This window comes from Prionailurus viverrinus, chromosome D3 (genome assembly GCF_022837055.1).
Source record: "Prionailurus viverrinus isolate Anna chromosome D3, UM_Priviv_1.0, whole genome shotgun sequence".
Lineage (NCBI taxonomy): Eukaryota > Metazoa > Chordata > Mammalia > Carnivora > Felidae > Prionailurus > Prionailurus viverrinus.
The window spans coordinates 36,674,327-36,697,349 of NC_062572.1; the positions used below are offsets into that span (position 1 = coordinate 36,674,327).

General features: G+C 44.2%; 1 pseudogene; it reads right to left on the minus strand.

Moving 5' to 3' along the window:
• Positions 1 to 22,048: 22,048 nt before the first annotated feature.
• Positions 22,049 to 22,401, minus strand: LOC125148643 (small ubiquitin-related modifier 2-like; annotated as a pseudogene).
• Positions 22,402 to 23,023: the final 622 nt, after the last annotated feature.

Sequence of the window (23,023 nt, forward strand, 5' to 3'; positions counted from 1 at the left end):
GTGCTTCCTCTCCTCTTACGCCTTTCCTTTGCCAGGACTCCCACCCCCTTCCGTGTGTGTGATAGTCTTCCCGCCTCAAGGAAAGCCCAGAAACCTGGACAGATCCTGCCTGCATCTTGCAAATTCTGCTGCTTTAAGCACTTGCAGGAATTTACAGGCGTGCTTCTCAGCTCAGGAGACTGGTGAGATCTGTAACCACACCTATGCGTGGAATTCGTGTGTTTGGTTTTCTCACCTTGTAATACAGAAGTTTCTTCTCTCTAACTCTTGCTCCTCAAAGTGTGTCCATAAAGGAGCGGTACTGGCTAACCTTGGAGCTTGTTGGAAATGCCCAGTGTCAAACTCCACCCAGATCTACCCAATCAGAGCTGTCATTTCCCCAAGATCCCAGGTGGTTCAAATGCACACTGAAGTTCAAGGAACTTCACTCTAAGTAGCCAGAGGAGGCTGTGGTCCTGATGATGGGGCAGACAGACAGAACTCCCATGCCTGCAGCCTTTAAAGAAGCTGCCCTTCCTCCCCCATTGGTGAATTGCACTTCAACAAGTGCAATCTCAAGACAGCCATGGACTTCAGAGCTTAAGAATCCAGGCCCAGGTTGGGGTGTGGGCTTATTAGGTGGACAAGAACAGACTTCAGTGCTCTCATGCTGAAACTTTCCTTTGGATTAGTTCATAATCCCCAAATGACTCTAAAACTGACCTTGACCTAGCAAACATTTAATTCTGACAAGCACTCGTGTTTGGCCCTCACTTTGTCTATAGCACACCCTTCAAGCGATCTGGGTTCCATGAGAGCTGTTTTGCAATTCTGTGCAGTGTCAGTGACTGATAGAGATGCAAACTGCATCCTGCAAATTGAAGAGGTTCAATTTACCCCCACCCCCACTGTGGCAAATTAGCTTTGCCTCAATTTGCATATTAGTATCAATACACCTGATCTATAAATTCGTTCTTCAGATTCTCTTTTGAACAGCCTATAAGATTTGCCTCTCTCATGAGTTAAATAAAATCTTTAACCATGGGTTCTTTTTCTTTTACCTGTATAAGAGTCATGATTTTCTCCATTTTGAAAATTGTCTTTTAATGGCAAGTACCTTTCTTCTGTTGTTCTAGTTTATGGTGGGGTTTCTCAACCTCTGCACTATTGACAGTTTGAGCTGGATCACTCCTTGCCGATAGCAGCACCCTGGCATCTACCCGCCAGATGCTCATAGTATCTCCCTCCCCCCCGAATCATGGAAGCTAAAACTGTCCCCTGACATTGTTAAACGTCCCCTAGGGGGCAAAACCACCCCCCTACTCACACCCCAAATTGTGAGCCGCTGGTTTACAGTGAATAAACAAGACGACATGTCGTTATCACTATTGAACGGACAGATATTCTCTCGATATTTTCCTAAGTGTAGGAGAAACAAGGAAATCTGCTGGGAATATCATGTTTCAGAAATTATGAAAGGTCATGGGAGCTTTGGGAAAAACAAACATCACTGAAATCCAAAACGGAAGCCAAGAGGTTTTTTTTTTTTGTTTTTTTTTTTTGGCAGAAGGCCTTTGGTTTAAGGGAGGTTTCAGCACCCTGAGGTCCTGAGGAACCAGCCGGGGGAGATCACCAGCTCCCAACAGAAGGTGAGTGTTTGCCTTAGGGTTCTGTGGAGTTAGAGACCCATTATCTGAGGTTGGTGCCGGGTTACTGAGCTGTTCTTAGCCTAGGAGGCCCCCCTGAACAATAGGTCACTTTAACAGTCATGTTCACGCACTCGGTCATTCACTCGTTCCTTGACCCCTGTCATGGGCCAGGAGCAGTTCCTGGCTGACGGGAGGGAGGTAGAGATGCCAAGATACTTCCTCACCCTCGGGAGCATTCGGTCTACAGGCAGAATAGCAATGTGGCCTCACAGCCACGAAAGTAGCTTCTATTTAGAGAAGGCTCTGTGCTCATTGTAGGCACCCTCTTTCATAATGTTCATAATGACCCTTGGAAGCACGAATGTGGTAGTACAATGCTGTTGTCAAAATCACTCGGCCATTAACGGAAGGGTTTATTTCTGGGCTCTCTGTTCTAGTCTACTGGTCTATATGGCTGTCCTTATGCCGGTGGCACAGTTTTGATTACTGTGGCTTTGTGGTAAGTTTTCAAATCAGGAGGCGTGAGTCCTCTAACTTTGTGCTTCTTTTTCAGTACTGGTTCGGCTCTTCTAGGTCCCTTGCAATTCCATAGGAATTTGATTTTATTTTAAAGTTTTCAAGTGTATTTATTTATTTTGAGAGCAAGACAGAGAGCATGCATGTATGTGGGGGAGAGGCAGAGAGAGAACCACTGATTTGCAGTGAATAAACAAGACGACGATCCCAAGCAGTGGGGTCTAAACTCACGAACTGTGAGATCATGACCTGAGCCAAAATCCAGAGTCAGACTTTTCACCCACTGAGCCACCCAGGCGCCCCGTCCATATGAAGTTGAGAATGAATGCCACTGCTGGATTCAATGGCACACTTCCTACAGCACTTTCTAGTGTTCAAAATGATAGCTTGTTTTCCACGCGTTGCTTTCTCTCTACTAAATCATCTGACCAACAGTCTATGTCATTGCTTTTGATTTTCCACCCTTGTGATTAACAGAGAACTTTCACATTCCCTGAAGATTATATCATACCCCTTCGATTGAGAATTACTGTCTTCTGTGTATTTCCAGAACCTAGAAGGTTGTTGTTGACTTATTTCTTTTATTCCTATCTTAACAATATTTTTTCTGATTTTAACTAAAACATCATATGATAATAATGAATATGCTTTTAAAGTGACATCCCCTTGGCCCTGACTCAGTGATACAGTAATTCTCTGGCCCTCCCCTGTTCAGAATGGCTGATCTATAGGGACAAGACAGACCCCATTGTGGACGGCGGTTCCTGTCAGAAGGTTCTTCCTGGTGCTCAGCCATCTAAGGACTGTGCACTAGCATCAGAGTGTTTGGCTTCCTCAGATAAGAGCTACCTGTGAGGTACTTTCTAAGACACATGTTGGCTGCCCAGAGACCACTCCAAGTGGAAGGCTGTCCAGAGCCTCAACAAAGATTCCCTCTTGACAAATTCTAATCAGACTCCTCTGAGCTCTTTCTCAGCTAGGCCTCTGAGCTGACTTTTGGGCTTCTGTGTTTGTCTCCACATTATCTAGTTTTAGCAAGAATCCTTGTAAGTCTGATAAATCCAGATAAGTCCTGATAAGTTTAGGAAAATTCCCCCACCCTTGATATCTGATCACGTTTGACGTCTGACCCGATTCTTTATCCCTCGCCGGCCCCCGGGTGACGTCTGCTCAGGCTGGCCTGTTTAGCTACAATCACCCCTTTACTCTGACATTTCTTCTTCGTAATTTCCACCCACTGACCCTGCCCACCCCCTCACCCTACCCTGCTCCTTGGCTATACCCACCTTTTCCTTGTACTTAGAGTTGAGCTCAACCTCCCCCCGACTACAAACCCCCACTGCAGTGGTCCTTACATCAGCATAGATCCCTGAACAAAGTCTGCCTGGCCATTCTTTTTTTTTTTTTTAATTTTTTTTAATGTTTATTTATTTTTGACAGAGAGAGAGAGGCAGACACAGAATCTGAAGCAGGCTCCAGGCTCTGAGCCGTCAGCACAGAGCCTGACGCGGGGCTCGAACTCACAGACCATGAGATCATGACCTGAGCCACAATCAGACGCTTAACAGACTGAGCCACCCAGGCATGCCTGCCTGGCCATTCTTTAACAAGTGCCACGAATAATTTCTTAACAGCGTCTCTTCATGAGGAAGTGAGGGAGGCATTTCCCTCCGGTCTCAGCATCAGGAGAAGTTGTGCTTTTTGTGACTATCTGGTTTGCTTTAGCTTCTGGAAGAAATCGCTATCTTGCAATACAGAGATTTTTTTTCCTGCACCCGGTGTACAAAGCTAGATGGCACGCATTTCTCTGTGCTATTCCCGTCCTGGTTTTATTATTTATATGCTCAGTGCTTTTGTGACCTCACTTCCCTTAAATATTTACCTACCTTGAAATGCTATATTTTAAGATAGTCAAGTATTTTTTTTGTAAGCTGCCTCAAACTTTTATGGAACATAGTTCATGTAAATACATCTTTTTAAAAATAGATTGTAGTGTCATCCTTGATGAAACTTGCCCTCACTGTTGCCCCTCGAGCCACACCAAACCCACCCAAACCTGCATTGGTTTGAAGGGTGGCCCCATGTCAATTCTAAATTTTCTGGGATGAATCTTAGTAATAAAACTTTTTTTTTTTTTTTCAACGTTTATTTATTTTTGGGACAGAGAGAGACAGAGCATGAACGGGGGAGGGGCAGAGAGAGAGGGAGACACAGAGTCGGAAGCAGGCTCCAGGCTCTGAGCCGTCAGCCCAGAGCCCGACGCGGGGCTCGAACTCACGGACCGCGAGATCGTGACCTGAGCTGAAGTCGGACGCTTAACCGACTGCGCCACCCAGGCGCCCCAGTAATAAAACTTTTAATATATAAATAAGGAAAGCTGAACTTTGAAAAATAATCTTATACTGGTCTGCTTGTCAGAAGTTGATAGACTTATTTTTTTAATTAAAAAAAAATGTTTTTAATGTTTATTTATTTTTGAAAGTGAGAGCATGAGCAGGGAGGGGCAGAGAGAGGGAGAGAGGGAGACACAGAATCAGAAGCAGGCTCCAGGCTCTGAGCTGTCAGCACAGAGCCCCATGTGGGGCTCGAACCTACGAACTGTGAGATCATGACCTAAACCGAAGTCGGTCACTCAACCAACTGAGCCACCCAGACACCCCTCGGTAGAGAGACTTATTAAGTATACTAAGTATTTCTAACCGTTTAAGTGCATAAGTGGCCTCCCCTCCCGACCCCAAACAAGTTTAAACACTGAATTAGTTAATACTACTGGGCCTGCCTTTCATTTCCACAGAATGCTGTTTGTTTGGAGAGAATCTTGGAGCATCTGAGCTCCTACAACACAAAGTGAAAACAAAGCATTCTTGAGCCCATCAGTGTTTTAAAAAAGAATAAAACAACCAAACACAATTGTGGTCTTTGGCTAACTTTCTAGAGAGAAGAAAACAAGCCATCTGCTGGTAACAGGCTGCTTTGGGGACGGCAGATCATAGGGCCGAATGAAACATTCATAGTAATTAGTGGCAGCCCGAGAATAGAAACTTCAGCAGTGTTTTTCCTGTTGCTGTGGTGACGTCCCCCACCCCCACCCGCCAGGCAGCCCACCCCTCCTCTTCCAAGGCGCTCAGCACTTTCTGTGGCCTTCCATCTGGTGTGCGTCCTTGTTGAGTGCAGTGAAATTAAATTGACTGCTCATTTGTCACCCCACAGTAGTGTGTGTGTGTGTGTGTGTGTGTGTGTGTGTGTGTGTTGGGGTGTGGGAAGGAGGAGGACGTGGATTGGCAGGAATGGGGGCAGGGAAGCCTGTCCCCTGTGCTTAGCAAGAGGGACAAGAGAGCAGCTGGCACATCAGCCCAGATCACTAGACAGGTGCTGTCATGGGGCCCAGACCTTACCGGCAGCCGACAGCCCCCCGGGGTGATGATGAACGAGAGCTGGCCTGGGGACAAGGAGGAGCGGGACTCAGACCCTCGAGTTACCAAGACGTCCTTCAGATTGGCCCTCTGCTTCTAGGTTGTTGTGTTATTTCCGGGGGTTCTTTAAGCAGTTGTGAAATGTCAGACATTCTTGTTGCCCTGCTAAAAATCTAAGCATTCGGCCAGGAAGTCTGGTTTGCCCCAGAGTATAAAGTAGATGGTGAAGTGGAAATTGGGCTGCTTATTATTTTCCTTAGGGTCTTGTTCATTTTGGAGCCAGGTGTTAAAGACATTGACGTGAGTACCAATATTGTGCATTGATGCTGACGGCGTCATCCCTCCCCAGGCCCCCAGGGGCTACGAATCCAGGAAACTGCTTAGGATAGAGCTTCCCATCGTGGCACCAGAATCACAGCGACAGTGCCTGGTCGTGCTCGCGAGAAATGTGAGCTGAATTTGGGAGAGAGTATGGTTTCCTGTGTCCTAAGATCTACAGGTTCTGGATGTCTTATTCCCTTAAAAAATCTCCCCTATATTATGTTGCCCCTTGGACTACAGTGTCCTCGGAATGGATGGAGTTGATGCCACTTGCCTGGGCTGCTCAGTGAGGAGACTTCCCTGGATTGCTGGGGGGCGGCTGAGCCATCAGAGAGAGAGACTGCTAGCAGTTTCAAGGTGCGCCTGGCCTTCTCCATTGGAATCACAGCCTCAGGGTCTGTCTGTTAGACTACTGGTATCTTCCTTGCTGAGTTTTTGTGATGTTCACAGCCAGGTTTGGGGGTTACTGCACATGATGCGTCCATGTTTATTTTAATACTTCCGTGTTTGGGAGCCAGACGCTGCCATTCATCGTGCATACTTAGCTCTCAGGACACATTTCTACTGTGACATTTTATTTTTATTTATTTATTTATTTATCTTTTAACGTTTATTTCTTTTTGAGACAGAGAGAGACAGAGCATGAACGGGGGAGGGTCAGAGAGAGAGGGAGACACAGAATCTGAAACAGGCTCCAGGCTCTGAGCGGTCAGCACAGAGCCTGACGCGGGGCTCGAACTCACGGACCGCGAGATCATGACCTGAGCCGAAGTCAGACGCTCAACCCACTGAGCCACCCAGGTGCCCCTCTACTGCGACATTTTAGAACAGAACCTTGCTGGGGTTGATAATCTCTGCATAGGTTGGGTACAGTCCTGTCAAGGGAATCATTTGGGGCAGCAATTCTGGATCATAGACTGTTAGAGCCAGAGTCTCTTAAAGGTCAACTAATTGTACTTGGCAGAAAGGTACACTCGGGTCAGGGAGCTGCTCTTAGTGGCAGAGCTCGGATTGGGGTCTGGGTGGTACACCCCCTTCCTCTGTAGTCTGATTTTTTTTTTTAAGTTTATTTATTTATTTTGAGAGAGAGAGAGAGAGAGAGAGAGAATCCCAATCGACTTGGGGTCCGAACCCACAAACTGGGAGATTATGATCTGGGCCAAAGTCAGATGCTTAACCAACTGAGCCACCCAGGTGACCCTTGTAGTCTAATTTCATCAGAGATGAACAGAGATGAACTTTGCACAAGTACAAAGTTATAAAGAGAGGAAATGTAGCAATTTCTGGTCTAGTCAGAAAGATGAGACACAGGATTATGTCCCAACTGGGGATGTTCTAGGGCTGTGGGAGGCATGTGCGAGATCATGTGGTGCCCCCTGGACCTGTCTGGACCCTATTCTATGCCCACCTTTGCTAGCTTTGTTTCTGGAAAAATTATTGGAACTCTCGGACTTTCATTTTCCCAGCTGTAAATTGGGATTAAGAACACCTTCTTTGGAGGGTTGTTGTCGACATTTGGAGAGATAATGCAGAGAAGGTCTGGGCACACTGCCCAGCGCAGAGTAAAGGCACATTTTTATTAGTTATTCTCATGAGTCAAGCTAATCCCCGTAGCTCCTTCCTGCCTGGCTCTTCACTCGCTCATTTCTCAGACCTTACGCTTCTCCTTCAGGCTTTTGGTAAATAGACGGTACATCTCTCCCTGCCAGGCAGCTGTTCAGGTTCCAATGGCAGATGGCCAGCGTCTCATGCCATTAACATCTGACAATCTTTGTGAATAGAAGTGGCTTAGGTCTGTCTGGACCGGCATGACCCAGAGCACCAGACTCATGGCTTCTGTTGGCAGTTCCTGGCTCCACAGGGGCGGGTCCAGCCTCACTCCCCGGGGACGGAGGCAGGCTCAAGAAGGCAGGGAGCCAACACGAGTCCCTGGAGCCTGGTTCTCTAAACTGCCTGCCAGTCTTTCTGGAGACCTTAAGCCTGCTTGTCTTTATCTTTCAGGATAAATTCATCCAACAAATGTTCTTAGGACTATGCTCAGTGCCAAAGACACAAAAGTGAGTAAGACAGAGTTCTTATCTTTCAGTTGCCCGTGGACTAATGAGCTGGATGCCCAGACAGCATGACGGGGGGGGGGGGGGGGGGGGGGCGAACAATCAGCCTTGGAAATTTAGTGGTGTTATCGTAGAGAGAAAGGTAGCACCTGACACCTTTTCAGGGCTAACTCCTGTTCTCACAACTGTTCCTAGAAGGTCTAGGTTCTTGAGTCTTCACTAACATCGCTATAACGTAGGTACATTATTCTTACTTTGCAGATGAAGAAGCTAAGCCTGGAGAGGTTAGCAACCTGGTCAAGGTCATCCAGCCCGGCTGGGTGCAGTTGGGACTGGAGTTTATACACTACAACAGACGTACGAAACCAATGCTGTCTGTCATCTGTGCCCGAGCTTGTCTAGTACTGGATGAGCTTCCCACTGACTGTGGCACCGACTCAAATGTGTTCCTCTACCTCTTCCAGCACTTATCCGTTTGAAACAGCAATTTGAAGTTCAACTCCTTATCTGGGCTCTTTTCTTCACCCTTCTCCTCCTTCCACAGATGCCTCTGTATCCAAGGAACAGCTCACCTTTCCTCCTGGCATGCTGTTCTCCACTGGCTCCCGCTGGCCAAGAAGTGAGTTGGCCTGATATTTTGGCAATGGTCTTGGGTCTCCGCTCTGGTACAGGTGGTCCTGATTCTTTGGTGGCTGTGCAGACCCTGATGTTGATGTGTCTGTAGCTGATGTGATTAAGATCTGGTTAGCACGATCAAAGCCTAAGGTCTCTACAACTCTCTCTACCCTCCATCTTGAATCCTTCATCTCGTCTCCTCCCCTCCTCCCCAGCCAACTTTTGCCCACCTCAGCTTTGGCTGGTGTTGTGGGTCTTCGTCTCAGCAGTGACCCGATCCAACTCTACAAGCAGTGATTGTCCTGCTCTCCTGCTCCCTGGTCAGCCCATCTTCACCTGGCTGCCAATGGCTCTCAACCAGCATCTCCCTGTGAGGCCCCCCAGAGGCCACCTGGGACCATCTGGACCCCAAACTATCTTGTTTGAGTCAGCCAAGGCTGGCTATTGATCTGTATGCAGACTGTTTGGAATTTAGAAAACCCTTTCTCTCTCCACAAGTCTGAATTGTTCGACTATCTCCCTACAGACTCCGGAAAGTCAGCGTTGAGGCTCGATGTAGATCAAGAACTTCTTTGTTCCAGGCAGCCCCTACTCTTCACCTTAGTTGAGTGAAAACCCTCGTGGCTGAACTTGAAGGGTGGAAAGTCTACAGGGGGAACAAAGCAGCATGGTGAGGAGGGAGACAAACATTAGAAGACATGTCAGAGAGATCATTACCCCCTAACACACAGCAGAGGCAGGATTTTGATCCTGTCTTCATGTGTCCTGATGCCAATCTTTATGCATGAGTGTCATGGGCACATAGAGGAGGGGCCCTAATTGCCTGGCTGGGGCTGGGGCTGGCGTAGCTGGGGGCAGGCTTTAGAAAAGGTGACTTCTAGCCTAGTCTTGAAGATCAAGGGTTACGCTTCTCAGTTATGCGTGCCATGGTGTTAGGGACAAAAGAGACAGCATGGGCAGTGGAATGTGGGGACACACAATAGTCTGTGAGACTGCCTATTCATTCATTCGTTCTGTAAGTGGTTTTTGAGCAGAGGATAGCATTGGTATGACAGCTGAAAATCTAATGAGTTTTCCTCTCCCCATTCTTGGGGCTGCTGGGCAACTCTGTAGATGGTGGTACCATGCTGGCTATGAAAAGCACAGGAGGTTGGAGGTGGCAGGGGAGATGGTTACTTCTGAGTAGATAAGCTGAGTCTGCCCAACTAGGGCAAATGCCCACACGTGCCATTTCTGGTGGAATTGGTCTGAATCGGTGTTTCGGTTATCCCTCGCTGGCTGACAACCCACCCCCCACAACTCAGTGGCTTAAAACAACCGCTATTTTAATCCTTTCTTGATAAGGTATTGATACCAGCTTTCTTGACTGACTTAGCTGGGTGGTCCTTCTGCTCCTTGTGATGTCAACTGGGGCTGCAGTCAACCAAGGTCAGGATCGAGCTGTTTAGTCCACAGGCAACTCAAGGGAATTGCTGCTGTTACAATGGCAGCTGGATCTTTAAACTGCTGACCAAAGCTAAGGAATGAATATTCTCCAATGCAAATGAGCATGCCATGCGGTGACTGTGGGCGCGGACCCTCCTCAAGATCTTGGAGAGAGACTGCACCTGACTTGTTACGCTTTACAGTGCTCATCACTGAATATTTAATTCTTGGAGGAGAAAGAAAAACTTTTCATGTTCAGTTACTACTCTGTCATTAAAGTTCTATCATCCACTTAGGTTTTGTGCTTTGTAGGGTTTTAGAGTCATCCATCACGATGTATTGGAACATTTAGTAGCATAGGTCAAAAGGAAGACTGGCTTCAGATTATTAAAGACATTTCATTATTAATATAATGTTTCTTTAAGGGTTTGTGATAAGAGCAGTTCCACATATTTCCCATGGTTAGAATAAAAATGAAACGAGCTATGTGAAAATACTTTGCCTGCTGTCATTATCACTAACAATCACTCAATAAATAAGCCACCACGTCCTGGGTAGATTTCGTCTTCACTTGTATGTTTCTTACATCGTGTTCTGGTCCCTGAATCACATTTTTTTGGTCGTTGGGGAGATCCACTGGCCTGTCTGAAGTAGTATTGGTTTCTGAAAATTGGCGATGTTTCTAGACACAAATACCAAACAAACAGCCTTTGAATTGCTCAAAGATTCAAGATTGATGCTGGCCGTTTCCTTGCTATACTGCCTCACATTATTCATCTATAAGATGTGAGTCAAAATCTGTGCTTCGAAGAGTAGTTGCAAGGCATAAGTGAACTGTGTACAAAAGCACTTAGCAAATATATATAGCCTTGAACGATTGCACCGTTTCACTAGTTACTATTATTATCCCTCAAAATATCCCAGGGTGTAGTATTATCAGCCTTATTGTCTATACTCTAGAACTTTTCAAATTTTCAAGAGATACCAGGAAATGTATTCCTAACCCTGAGATTTATTAAGCACAGCTTTATTTCCCCATTTTATGACAATACAGATATATTTTCAGTTATCGCTAACTTACAAAGATGTTGTTCAATTACACGTATCTTGGCCTAAGTCGAACACGCATCAGTATGTCACATATGTGCTGTTTGTAAAATAGTTGTCAGCTACAAACACAGCTACAAACTTCGTCCTGTACGTCGAAGTTAGCAATGAGAGGATGCTGTTGTCACAGGTAACTGGACTCTGAAAATAAATACGTGTTCAGACGCTTACTTTTAAATAGGAAGCATTCATCTTGTGATGACATTGGCTCACAGTAGTTTATTTCTGTTACGTAAATGCCAGGCAGATTATTGTCCTTGAAGAATGTAAGGGCTAGTGACTTCATCAGCACAGAAACTAGTCTTCCCATTAAATGCCAGATATGGTCTCAAGTCCTGGTTGTCAATTCAACTTTTTGAATTAAATTTTTAAAAATGTCCATGTTCTTTTGATACACAGTATAAGTAATGATACAAAATTCAGAAGATTCTAAAGGGTATAAAAGGAAACATCCCCCTGCTTCCCTGTCCTCCAGCCATCCTGGCCCCTTCCTTGGAGGCAAATAATATGAATTTCCTTTCTTGTGTGCACTCCATAGACACTTTTGAGCATGTATCTATAGCTATCTCTCTTTTTGCCCCTGAATTGTGTCTCCACCTCCCACCCCCTATTTCATATGTTGAACTGCTGATCCCCAGTATCTCAGAATGTGACTATATTTGGAGATAAGGCCTTTAAAGAGGTGATTAGGGGGAAATGAGGTCACGTGGGTGGGCCCTAATCCCAACGGACTAATAAGAAGAGATTAGGACCCAGATGCACACAGAGAGAAGACCATGTGAAGACCGAGGGAGAGCTACAAACAATGGGGAGAGGTTCAGAAGAAACCAACCCTTCCAAGACTCTGATCTCGGATTTCTAGCTTGCAGAACTGTGAGAAAAGTTTCTTGTTTAAACCACCCAGTGTGGGGGCGCCTGGGTGGCGCAGTCGGTTAAGCATCCGACTTCAGCCAGGTCACGATCTCGCGGTCCGTGAGTTCGAGCCCCGCGTCGGGCTCTGGGCTGATGGCTCGGAGCCTGGAGCCTGTTTCCGATTCTGTGTCTCCCTCTCTCTCTGCCCCTCCCCCATTCATGCTCTGTCTCTCTCTGTCCCAAAAATAAATAAACGTTGAAAAAAAAAAAAATTTAAACCACCCAGTGTGGTATTCCTTACAGCGATCCTGGCAAATGAACACGCCCCTTCCTTTTACAAACTGCTAACACGCAATTCCCAGTTTACTGCACCTTTTCACTTACTGTATTGTAAAGAAATACATAAAGGCTCCCTACTTCACTTTACCGTATCAATATATGGATTCTTTTAAGTGTCTGGCTCTTGATTTCAGCTCAGGTCAGGATCTCACGATTCTTGAGATCGAGCCCTGCATCGGGCTCCACTCTGACAGTGTGCAGCCTGCTTGGGATTCTGTCTCTCCCTCTTTCTCTTCCGCTGGTTTGTGCTCACGCCTGCGCGTGCTCTCTTTCTCTCTCAAAAGAAATAATAAGTAAACATTTTATAAAATTTCTAGAAGTGATATTGAGACAGGAAAACTGAAAAGATCATATGAAAGACTTTTTTTGCTCTATTTCTTGTTAGGACCTATACTCCCCACCCCCCCCACCCCCCCGCCCCGCCCACATATGCCTTAGAGAACAGATAATGTATGTCCTCCTTGTAAAGGTCAAGGAGTCAGTGATTTCTTTGGAGTCTTCCAGCACAATAGATAACATCTGAGGAGTGACTGAGCAGGTCGGTCATCATGAGCATTTTCCAAGACCACAGACTCACCAAGAGCCCTAGCTCCGGGGCATGAATGACTTATGGAGGACACTTAAACCCGTCTTTGTTCCTGGATGCCTGGGAAGACAGTGCATCAGGCTACTGTCCTCAATAGAAACCCCAGGCCCCAAGCAAAGACAGAACTCTCTCTTCTTTCCTTTCTGAGCCTCCCAGACTCTCTCTCTCTCTGTATCTGCACTCTCTGTTTTCAATAAACTCTTCTCTCACTTCCTCTCAGGTTGCATTTGATTTCTATTTTGCACGAAGTCTAGGACCCTCTCGGCTGGTCTTGCGGGACCCCTCTGGGTCCTCAGGTCCTGCCAGCCTGCATCAGTATCACTGGGCTTAAGGGCATGTACAGCAAAATTTTTTACAGTCACAGACAGATTGCCCTTCCTGGAAATTATACAGATTTATGCGTCTACCAGAAGGACCAAGAGTATTTTGCTCTCCACTCTTTCCACACGGTCTGTTTCCAACCTTTTGATCTTTACCAGTCTGGTAGCAAAAAATCCTGTTTGGGGAAGTATCATCTTGCATTTCTGTCATTATGAGTGATGTTGAACATCTTCTCGTAAATTTAAAGACCATTTGTATTTCATTTTTTGGTTAAGCTTCTTTTCTTACAAGGTTTTTTTGTGTGGTGGATATTCTTGATTTATTAGAAAAATTAGTCATTTTCAGTGACATAAGTGGCAAACATTTCCCTGGTTTGCATTGGCCTTCTTCTACTGCTTCTGAGGAGGCCATGTAGGAAAACTGTTTTCATGTAATTAGATTTATTATTTCCTTTTTTAACAGTACAATGACTTCTGACTCCCACTACACAGGCCAAACTTTGTAGGTAAGGGCACCACCGGCCACAAGACTGCCCTCACTTCAGACACCAGCCTCAAGTTCAGGCTCCCCAGGACCACTGGGCTGCAGTTCTGGCCAAGGGGTTGCAAGTTTGGGAGTTCTCACTACCCCTGTAGGTCCAATAATTCACCGGAACGCCTCACAGAAGGCAGGAAAGTGCTATCCAGTTTTATAATTTCAATTTTATTATAGCAACAAGGATACAAATCAGAACCAGCCCCCCGCCCCTCAAAAGACACCTAGGGTGAAGTCTGGGAGGGTCCCAAATGCAAAGCTTCTGGTGCCCTCTTTCTGTGGAGTCAGGATGTATCACCCTCCTGGCATATTAATGTGTGATAATACACAGAATATTGGCAAGTATGGATGCTCAATTGAGTGATGTCCAGAATTCTTTTTCTTCTTCTTTTTTCTTTTTTTTAGACTTTATTTATTTATTTTGAGAAAGAGAGAAGGTGTGAACAGGTGAGGGGCAGAGAGAGAGAGGGAGAGAGAATCCAAGGAAGATGGATGTGGGCTCCATCTTACGAACCTCAAGATCATGACCTGAGCTGAAACCAAGAGTTGGGCGCTTAGCTGACTGACCCACCCAGGTCATTCTGAGGTCTGCAATTTTTAATTGGAATTTCACTATTAATTGAATCATTGGCCACTTGATTGAATCATTGGCCACTTGAAATTCAATCTCCAGCACACCTGTCCCTTTCAGGGAGGTTGGGTTGATATGTGGTTCAAGGCCCCAGCGCTCTAATCACTGACTGATCTTCCTATGTGACCAGCCCCCTTTTGAGTCATGTCCTTACCATAAATCCTCAAGGTCCACCATGAATAAGGGATATTATCACCCAGAAAACTCTGAAGATGTAGAGCTTACTTCCCAGAACCAGAGACAAAGACCAACTAAATTCCTCATTACCCAGAATCCAGATTCCGGATTTGGTATCATAGGTAGAAAGTTCTTCCCTTTGTAAAGAATATTACAAAAACAAATTGCCCCAAGATTTTCACTACAACCTGAATGATTCTATTTTTTTTTCCAAAATGTATTTTTGATTCATCTTATCCTAGTTGATAGGATAAAGATTTAACTTATTTTTTTTCCTAGACAGGTGTCTCAAATTCATTAACTAAACTATTTTTCCTCCACAGATTGAAATATCAACCTTATGATATACCAAAGTCCTATATGTATCTAGACCTATTTCTTAACTTCTTAGTGTGTTCCATTGATCTGTTTTTTTATGTGTTCATATGACACAGTTTTTAATTATTATAGTTTTATAATTTATTATTTCAAATTAATATTAATAGTACATTTTGTAAACTTCTACAGAAAATTCTTTCGAAAGTAGATTTAAAATGAAATACCAATTAGAAGTAAGACACGGATATAGCTATCAGTTAAGTAGCCGACGTCCTACTGATTGGGTTATGAGCCATTTAGCAACTTAGTGGAGGAATTGCTTCCAATGAATTCAGTTACTTTTTATGCCAGATTTGAAGTTTACTCACAAAACTGTGTGCCATACACTTTTCTTTTACGAGAAGTTATTCAGAATAATATGCACAATTTTCACTGCATTGCAAAGAGGCCAGTTAACCAAAGCTCCTGCTCTCCTCCAGTGCATCAGGAACATTCTAGGTATCTGGCTTTCTCAATGGCCAGTTGATGAATGAGTTGAGTACACACTTTCCTCAATGCTTCTTGCCTCCTGTCCATCTTGTGCCCTGGGTGAAGTCTCCCTCTTGCTCAGCTTCTGACCGAGGTGAGTGTAAGTCAGCCAGTCCAGCTCAGGTCCAGTGTTGGCAGAATCTAGTTCTTTCGTCATCAACCTGGTATTTTCATCTTCAAACTGGACTTATCCTTCAGACTAGGCAAAGAAAAGCTGGGGAATAGACCACATATTTGTCTTTCATAGATAAAAATGCAGCTTTGTGAGCTAGTCCGTGAACGGTGCATGAATTTCAGAACCTGCTTCCGTATCGTCATCTAAAAGGATGAGCTTTAAGAGGTCCCAGTAATGGGGTCAAAATGCCTACCTTATCCTATTTTTCATCTTATTTAGTTTTTATATCCATCAAGATTTCAAGGCATGAAACGTGTTCTTCAAGAGAAAACTATGGAAGTCTTATTCATGTGTATAACTGTATTTATCTCAGATGAGGATCAGATTCATCCACTGGTGAGCACCGCGTGCTGGAGATGGAAGGGACAACAGATAACAGAGGACCTCAGGCTTCAAAAAGCCTGTGACTTTGACTAGGGGGGACAAATGGGGGTTAGCTCTTTAGCTTATAGTTTTTATGGGAAACACTGAGTTAGCAGAACTCAGGCTGTAACATGAACCCATAAACATTTGATGGTTTTATTTCTCACTCTGTCCAGGAAGGATTTGAGGTGGTTTAAGAGTTGTATTGACCAAAAAAAAAAAAAAACCAAACAAAGAAAACACACACACACACACACACACACACAAAACAAACTCGGGTAAAGTAGTATATTCACAAATAAACAATAAAATGTTATTATACATTAAATTAGCAATAACGGATATTGTACATTTGAACACAGGATCCCTCTCCCCTGCAATCTGAAAATAGAGTTTTCCTAGGAAACCTTTCCTAAGCCAAAATGGTGTAAAGCAAAGAAGCAATTACCATTAATTTATAGGGAAAAAGTTGTGAGTGTTTCTAGGCCTCTCTTAGGCTTTTCTGATTCCTTAGCACGCATCTTGCTAAGGAGTGCACAAAGGGAAAATCCAGGTAAAGCGCAGAAGCTCACAGACTTCAAAGCTATGAGGGCTGGATGCTGAGATGCTCCGTGTTTCCTGGGGAAGGAGCTTGGTGGCACCAGCCTTGCTGCTGGGGGTTTGCTCTGCCTCTGTCACGGCTCCTTGCGAAACAAATGCTGAATGCTATTTTTGCTTTCTGCCTTTTTTCTTTTTCTTTTTCTTGTAAAAGCAGAAAATCTTTTGCGATTTCTTTCAGTTAGTGAAAACAGGTGCCAAAGTAGATCTTTTGCAAAAGCCAAGTGGCATAACATGGATTTTTGAAAGGCAGGGGACACCTGTATCTGTTTCACGGTGGCAGAATGATTCATTAAAAATGAAGCCTTTTTTTTTCAACGTTTATTTATTTTTGGGACAGAGAGAGACAGAGCATGAATGGGGGAGGGGCAGAGAGAGAGGGAGACACAGAATCGGAAACAGGCTCCAGGCTCTGAGCCATCAGCCCAGAGCCCGACGCGGGGCTCGAACTCCCGGACCGCGAGATCGTGACCTGGCTGAAGTCGGACGCTTAACCGACTGCGCCACCCGGGCGCCCCAAAAATGAAGCCTTTTTATGAGCTCAGGCACAGCAAAGATAGATAACAGATGTGCCAAAGGGTTTGGCTTAGAAACTTGAAGGGTATAATACAGAACAAATGCAAAAGAGAAAAGTTGGGTGGGTGGATATTATTGTAGCGTCGCCAGTGGTCTCTCTTCCGGGCTCAGGACTAGTCTTCGAGGACCTGGAAACAGCAGTTACCTCACTGATGGGTGCCTTTCTGGACATTGCCCTCCATCAGAGAGGACTACTTCCCCTGAGATTATGCCTCCCCCTACCCCCGGGAAGTGGCTTGTGGTCAGTGACTGGCTGATGCGGAGATACACGCGTCCCCCCTCCTTGTCTCCGGTTTGGGTGGACTCCGGAGGGCTGTCCTGACTCCCCTGGGGACAGACTGAAGACTGCAGCTTCCAAGGCGCTGGTGGTCAGCTTTTCTTCCAGCCCCAAGTCCCGCCTTCCTCGCTTCTGGAAATTAGCTAGGACAGGGAGAAAGATCCTGCCCCAAGGAATTGGCCAGGGCTCAAGGCAGGACCAGGAGACTCATTATCAGAGGATGCGACGGGGACAGTTGATGAGCCAGCTGTGGTTCGTGGAGTCCTGCCATGGAGAGTGTGGTAGGCAGAGTTCCAGGATTGCCACCTCTGAACCGCAGCCCCTGGGGGACATGCCTCTTCTCCCACTTATTTAAACACCTATCTAGGAACTGCTGTGTTGGCATTCGGCAGATGTAATTAAGTTTCCAGATCGGTTGGTGTCAAGATAGAGAGATTATCTGAAGGCCAGGATGCTATCTTATCACATGAACCCTTTAAAAGCAGAGAGTTTTTTTCCATTGGGTTACAGAAGAGCAAGGCAGAAATTTGAAGCATAGGAAGGATTTAATGTGCCCTTGCTGGCTCAAAGATGGAGAGGCATCCGTGGCAAGGACTTGGGTGACATCTAGATGCTGGGAGCCCCTCCCGGCTAACAGCCACCAAAGAAGCCAGGACCTTGGTCCCACAACCATAAGGACTTGAATTCGGCCAATAACAAGAATGAGCTTGGAAGTGAATTTGCCCTAGAGCCTCCAGACAGGAGCTTTGCCTGGCCAGTACTTTGATTCCAGCCTTACCTTGAGAGGGGACCAGCCATGCCATTCAGGACTTTTGACATGTAGATCTGTGAGCTAATAAGTGAGTGTTGCTTTAAGCCACCGAGTGTGGCAGCTTGTTATGTATGGAGCAACAGAAAACTAATACAGGGAGACAATGCAATGGGAGGGTCTCGGGGTAGGCTCCTCCCCACTGACACAAAACTGCATTTAAGTGGGTGCATTTGGTGGCATTGGCTCCTGGGAGAAAGGGGGGCGGGGGCGGTTTGCTGAATATGACTAGCCCTGCACTCAGGAAAAAAGGGAACAGGAGGCCTTAATGGACTTTGGGGGGAAAAAAAACCAACCTCACTGGGTTTGATTAAATTTATCTGAGACTAGATTGAGCTTGCAAAAAGAGACAGAATAAAGACTCAAGTTAAAAATGGTGTGAGATCTAAAACCATAAAAGTCTCAAAGAAAACATAAGCACTAGTCTCTTGGACATCAGCCTTAGCAACATATTTATGGATCTGTCTTCTCAGGCAAGGGGAACAAAAGCAAAATTAGACTAGTGAGACTACACCAAAATAAAAAGATGTAGCACAGCAAAGGAAATCGTCAACAAAACAAAAAGGCAACCTATGAAGTGGGAGAAGATATTTGCAAGTGATATACCTGACACGGGGTTGATATCCAAAATATATAAAGAACTTGTACAACTCAAGACTGAAAGAACAAACACTCTGATTTAAAAATGGGCAGAGGATACGAATAGACATTTTTCCAAAGAAAACATCCAGACGGCCAGCAGACGCATGAAAAGATGCTCAATGCCGGTAATCATCAGGGAAGTGCAAATCAAAACCACAGTATCACCTTACTGCTGTCAGAATGGCTAGTATCAGAAAGACAAGAAGTAATAAGTGTCAGCGAGGACGTGGAGAAGGGGAATCCTGGTGCCGTATTGGTGGGAATGCAAGTTGGTGCAGCCACTGTGGGAATCAGGATAGAGGTTACTCAACAAATCAGAAATACAATATGATCTAATAATTCCACAACTGGGTATTTATCCAAAGAAAAAGAAAATACTGATATGAAAAGATAGACGCAGCCCTCTGTTTATTGCAGCATCGTTTAAATAACTAAGACGAGGAAGCAACACAAGCGTCTATTGATAGATAAATGGATAAAGAAGATGTGGTATCTACACGATGGAATATTATGCATCCATAAAAAGAATAAGATCTTGCCATTTGCAACCACATGGATGGACCTGGGGGGGTATTAAGCTAAATGAAATAAGCCAGAGAGAGAAAGACAAATACCGTAGGATTTCCCTTATATGTGGAATCTAAAAAACAAAACAAATGAAGAAACAAACAAAAAACCCAAACCGACACTTAAATGCAGAGAACAAACTGGTGGTTGCCGCGGTGGGGGAGTAGGGAATGGGTGAAGGGGATCAAGGGGAGAGGCACAAACTTCCAGTTATAAAATAAGTAAGTCATGGAGATGAAAAGTACAGCCTAGGGAATATAGTCAATACAATTGTAATAACATTGTATGGTGACAGATGGTGACTGCACTTATCATGGTGAATACTAATGTATAGAATTATCAAATCACTAAGTTGTACACCTCAAACTAAGATAACATTGTATGTCAACCATACTTCAATAATAAATAAATAATGGAATAATAATAATTAGTAAAATGAAGTTACATTTTTATACTTCTGAGTCTATGATATGTGAAAATTTATACTCACTATTTGCATTTGGTTGTTCAAAGTGTTTAAGACTTTCCTTACCTTACAGTTTCCACGGGGCAATGATACACTTATCTTGTCTTGTTGTAATCTATTCACATGCTAAGAAGCATTTTCCCTGCTCCTGGATCTTCACAGAAATAGGGATTAGAAGACTTTAAAAGAAACATCTACCAATTGCAAAATACGGACTTTATATGGATCCTGATTCAAACAGACTTTAAAGAAAAACTTATAGGATAATGGGGGAATTGGAACCCTGGTTGAATAGTTTATAATGTCAAGAAAAATTATTGTTAATTTTCAAAGGTATAATAATGGATATATACATACATGGATACATCCACACATAATGAAAGATTTATGGGTGAAACGATATAATGTCTGGAATTTGCTTCTAAATAATCTGGTGTGGGGCTGGGGGATTGCTAGGTTCATAGAACACACAAGTTTCATCATGGATTGAATTTGGGGTGATGGGCACGTGGAGGTTTGTTACATTTGTTCATTATGACAAAATACTTTTTATTTTGTGTATTTGAAACTTTTCATTAAGGAGAGGGGTGCCTGGGTGGCTCAGTTGGTTAAGCGTCCGACTTCAGCTCAGGTCATGATCTCACAGTCTGTGAGTCTGAGCCCTGCGTCGGGCTCTGTGCTGACAGCTCAGAGCCTGGAGCCTGCTTCGGATTCTGTGTCCCCCTCTCTCTCTGCCCTTCCCCCCGCTCACGCTCTGTCTCAAAAATAAATAAAAACATTAAAAAAAATTTTTTTTAAGAAAAGAAGCCTGGCATGCCTGTGTGGCTCAGTCACTTAAGTGCCTGACTTCCGCTCAGTTCATAACTTTTTGGTTCATGAGTTCCAGCACTGGCTACTGTCTCTACTGTTAGCACGGAGTCCACTTTGGATCCTCTGTCTCCCTCGCTCGCTGCCGTTCCCCTGCTTGTGTGCTCTCTCTCTCTCTCTCTCTCTCTCAAAAATAAATATGAAAACATAAAAAAGAAAAAAAGGAAAAGAAAAGAAGCCAGTTTGGTTCCATTCTGGTTTTGATGACTTATGTGGCAGGGAGGCCACGCCCTGCTGGGTTACAGGGCTCCTGAGAGGGCTACCTCTTTGCCACGCAGGAGCTGTTCCAGGTACAAGAAGCCTTTCCCTCGCTCCCTTCATTCCTCTCAAGGCTTCTTGGCAGAAGTCCTACTGCTCTTCCGTTTCATGCTTCTCCTAATTATTCCCAACAAAGAGAAACTTGAAATTCACATATGCTGCCACTGAACATCTTGTTGCTGAAAGGGCATACAGAAATAGCCCAAAGAGCAGAGTCTGTGGCGGAGAAAGCATCTGGGGAAAGATTTCTGCCTTGTTTTTCTTTAAAATAAGGTTATTTAGCATAGGTCTCAGAAAAACATAGTGAGCCACATTTTATTTTTCTGTTAATTGCATTTGAGCTGAGAACAGAAGTAAAAACGCATTTTCTTCGTTGTCCTTTTTTTTAACAAGAAATTTATTCAAACAAGTTGCATACCTTGAAGGGAAATTATCTAGGAATTCTTTTAGAGTAATTTATCTCTACTTAACTTCAGTTGTCCCCACACATAACAGCTATATACAAAAAAAGTTGTAAAATTATCCTTGGTTGTATAATGATAAATGAAAAACATTAAAATTCTCCAGTTGAACAGTGAAATGAAAAGATGCTCAATACCAGTAATCATCAGGGAAATGCAAATCACAACCACAATACAACCCTACTGCTATCACCTAAAAGAAGAATTTTTATTTTATTTTACTTGTTGTTGTTGTTGTTGTTGCTAAAGAGTGAAAGCAAAATAACTTACTGGAATACAAAAATAAGAGCCGAATGGGCATTCCACGAAGGGAGAAAGGGTGTATTTTCGGAGAGGCAGTATTTTTCTCCATTCCACGTCCACTTGATGTCAATCAAAACATATCACTGTCCATTTATTTGAAAATAACGACAGCTACAAAAGCCAGTATGCTTGTGCACGTACACCAATTACTTTATGAACAACAAAAGAATGAGGAGAGGGGAAATGAAAGAATAGAGAAAACGATACCGTACGCTACGAGTCAGGATGTGGTGGAACCAAATTGCAATTTTCTAACTGAGAATGTCTTCCTTCTTAGTCTGGAGGAACAGAGTTCTGGAGTGAAGTAGCAGATTCCCTTTTTGTTAGACACCTCCTATCTGCTGCCGGAACACATCAATTGTATCTTCCTCATCCATGTCCAACTGTGCAGGTGTGTCTGTTTTAATGGATCGGCTGCCTATCAAATTGGAATCTGATCCGCCTCATTGACAAACCCTGTCATTCACAATAGGCTTTCAACAGTTCACTAAGTAGTGTATGCCTCTTAATCTTACACTGTGTCACAGAACGATCCTTCCCTGCCACCTTCAAATGAAGGATCATGGTTCTTGGTCTTGACTCATTCCTTGGGTTCTTCATTGGTCGCGGTGAGCCCCAGGGTCTCCTCAGCTGCTCCTTCACAAAGAAGGTACCAGGCTGGACTGAACAAGCACATAGCGGCCCCAGGAGCAGCAGGAGGAAGAGGGAGCAGCGGTCAAAAAACATATGCTGAAATAAAAAAATTAGTCTCTTGGAAGTGTAAATTTAATTTGTTAGAATCTACTAGACCAGGGTAGGGGAAGATCTTTATTATGGGAATTATTTCCAGTTGATTAATTGTGAAATAGCTGAGACTGAGCTGGAGAAGTCTGAAACTCACAGGTAACTGACATACTTGTGTAAGATAAAGGTCTTAGCAGAGAAGGGCTTCTCAACACAGCCAAAAGAGCAAGGAATGTTCCTTTACAGCAGCATTAAAAGAATAAAAGACTTGGGAATGAATTTAACAAAACAAAATGTCTACTTGGAAAACTACAAAACATTGTTGAAAGAAATTAAGGAAGATCTAAATAAATGAGAAGATATCTCAGGTTCAAGGGTCAGAGGACTTAATATTCTGTCAAGATGTCAGCACTCCCCAAAGTGATCCACAGAGTCATTCACTGCTATCCCCATCAAAATTTCAGCTGGGTTCTTTGCAGATATTCACAAAATGATCCTAAAAATCACATGGAAACACAAGGGACTCAGAAGAGCCAAAATATTCTTGAAAAAGAAGAACAAAATTAGAGGACTCA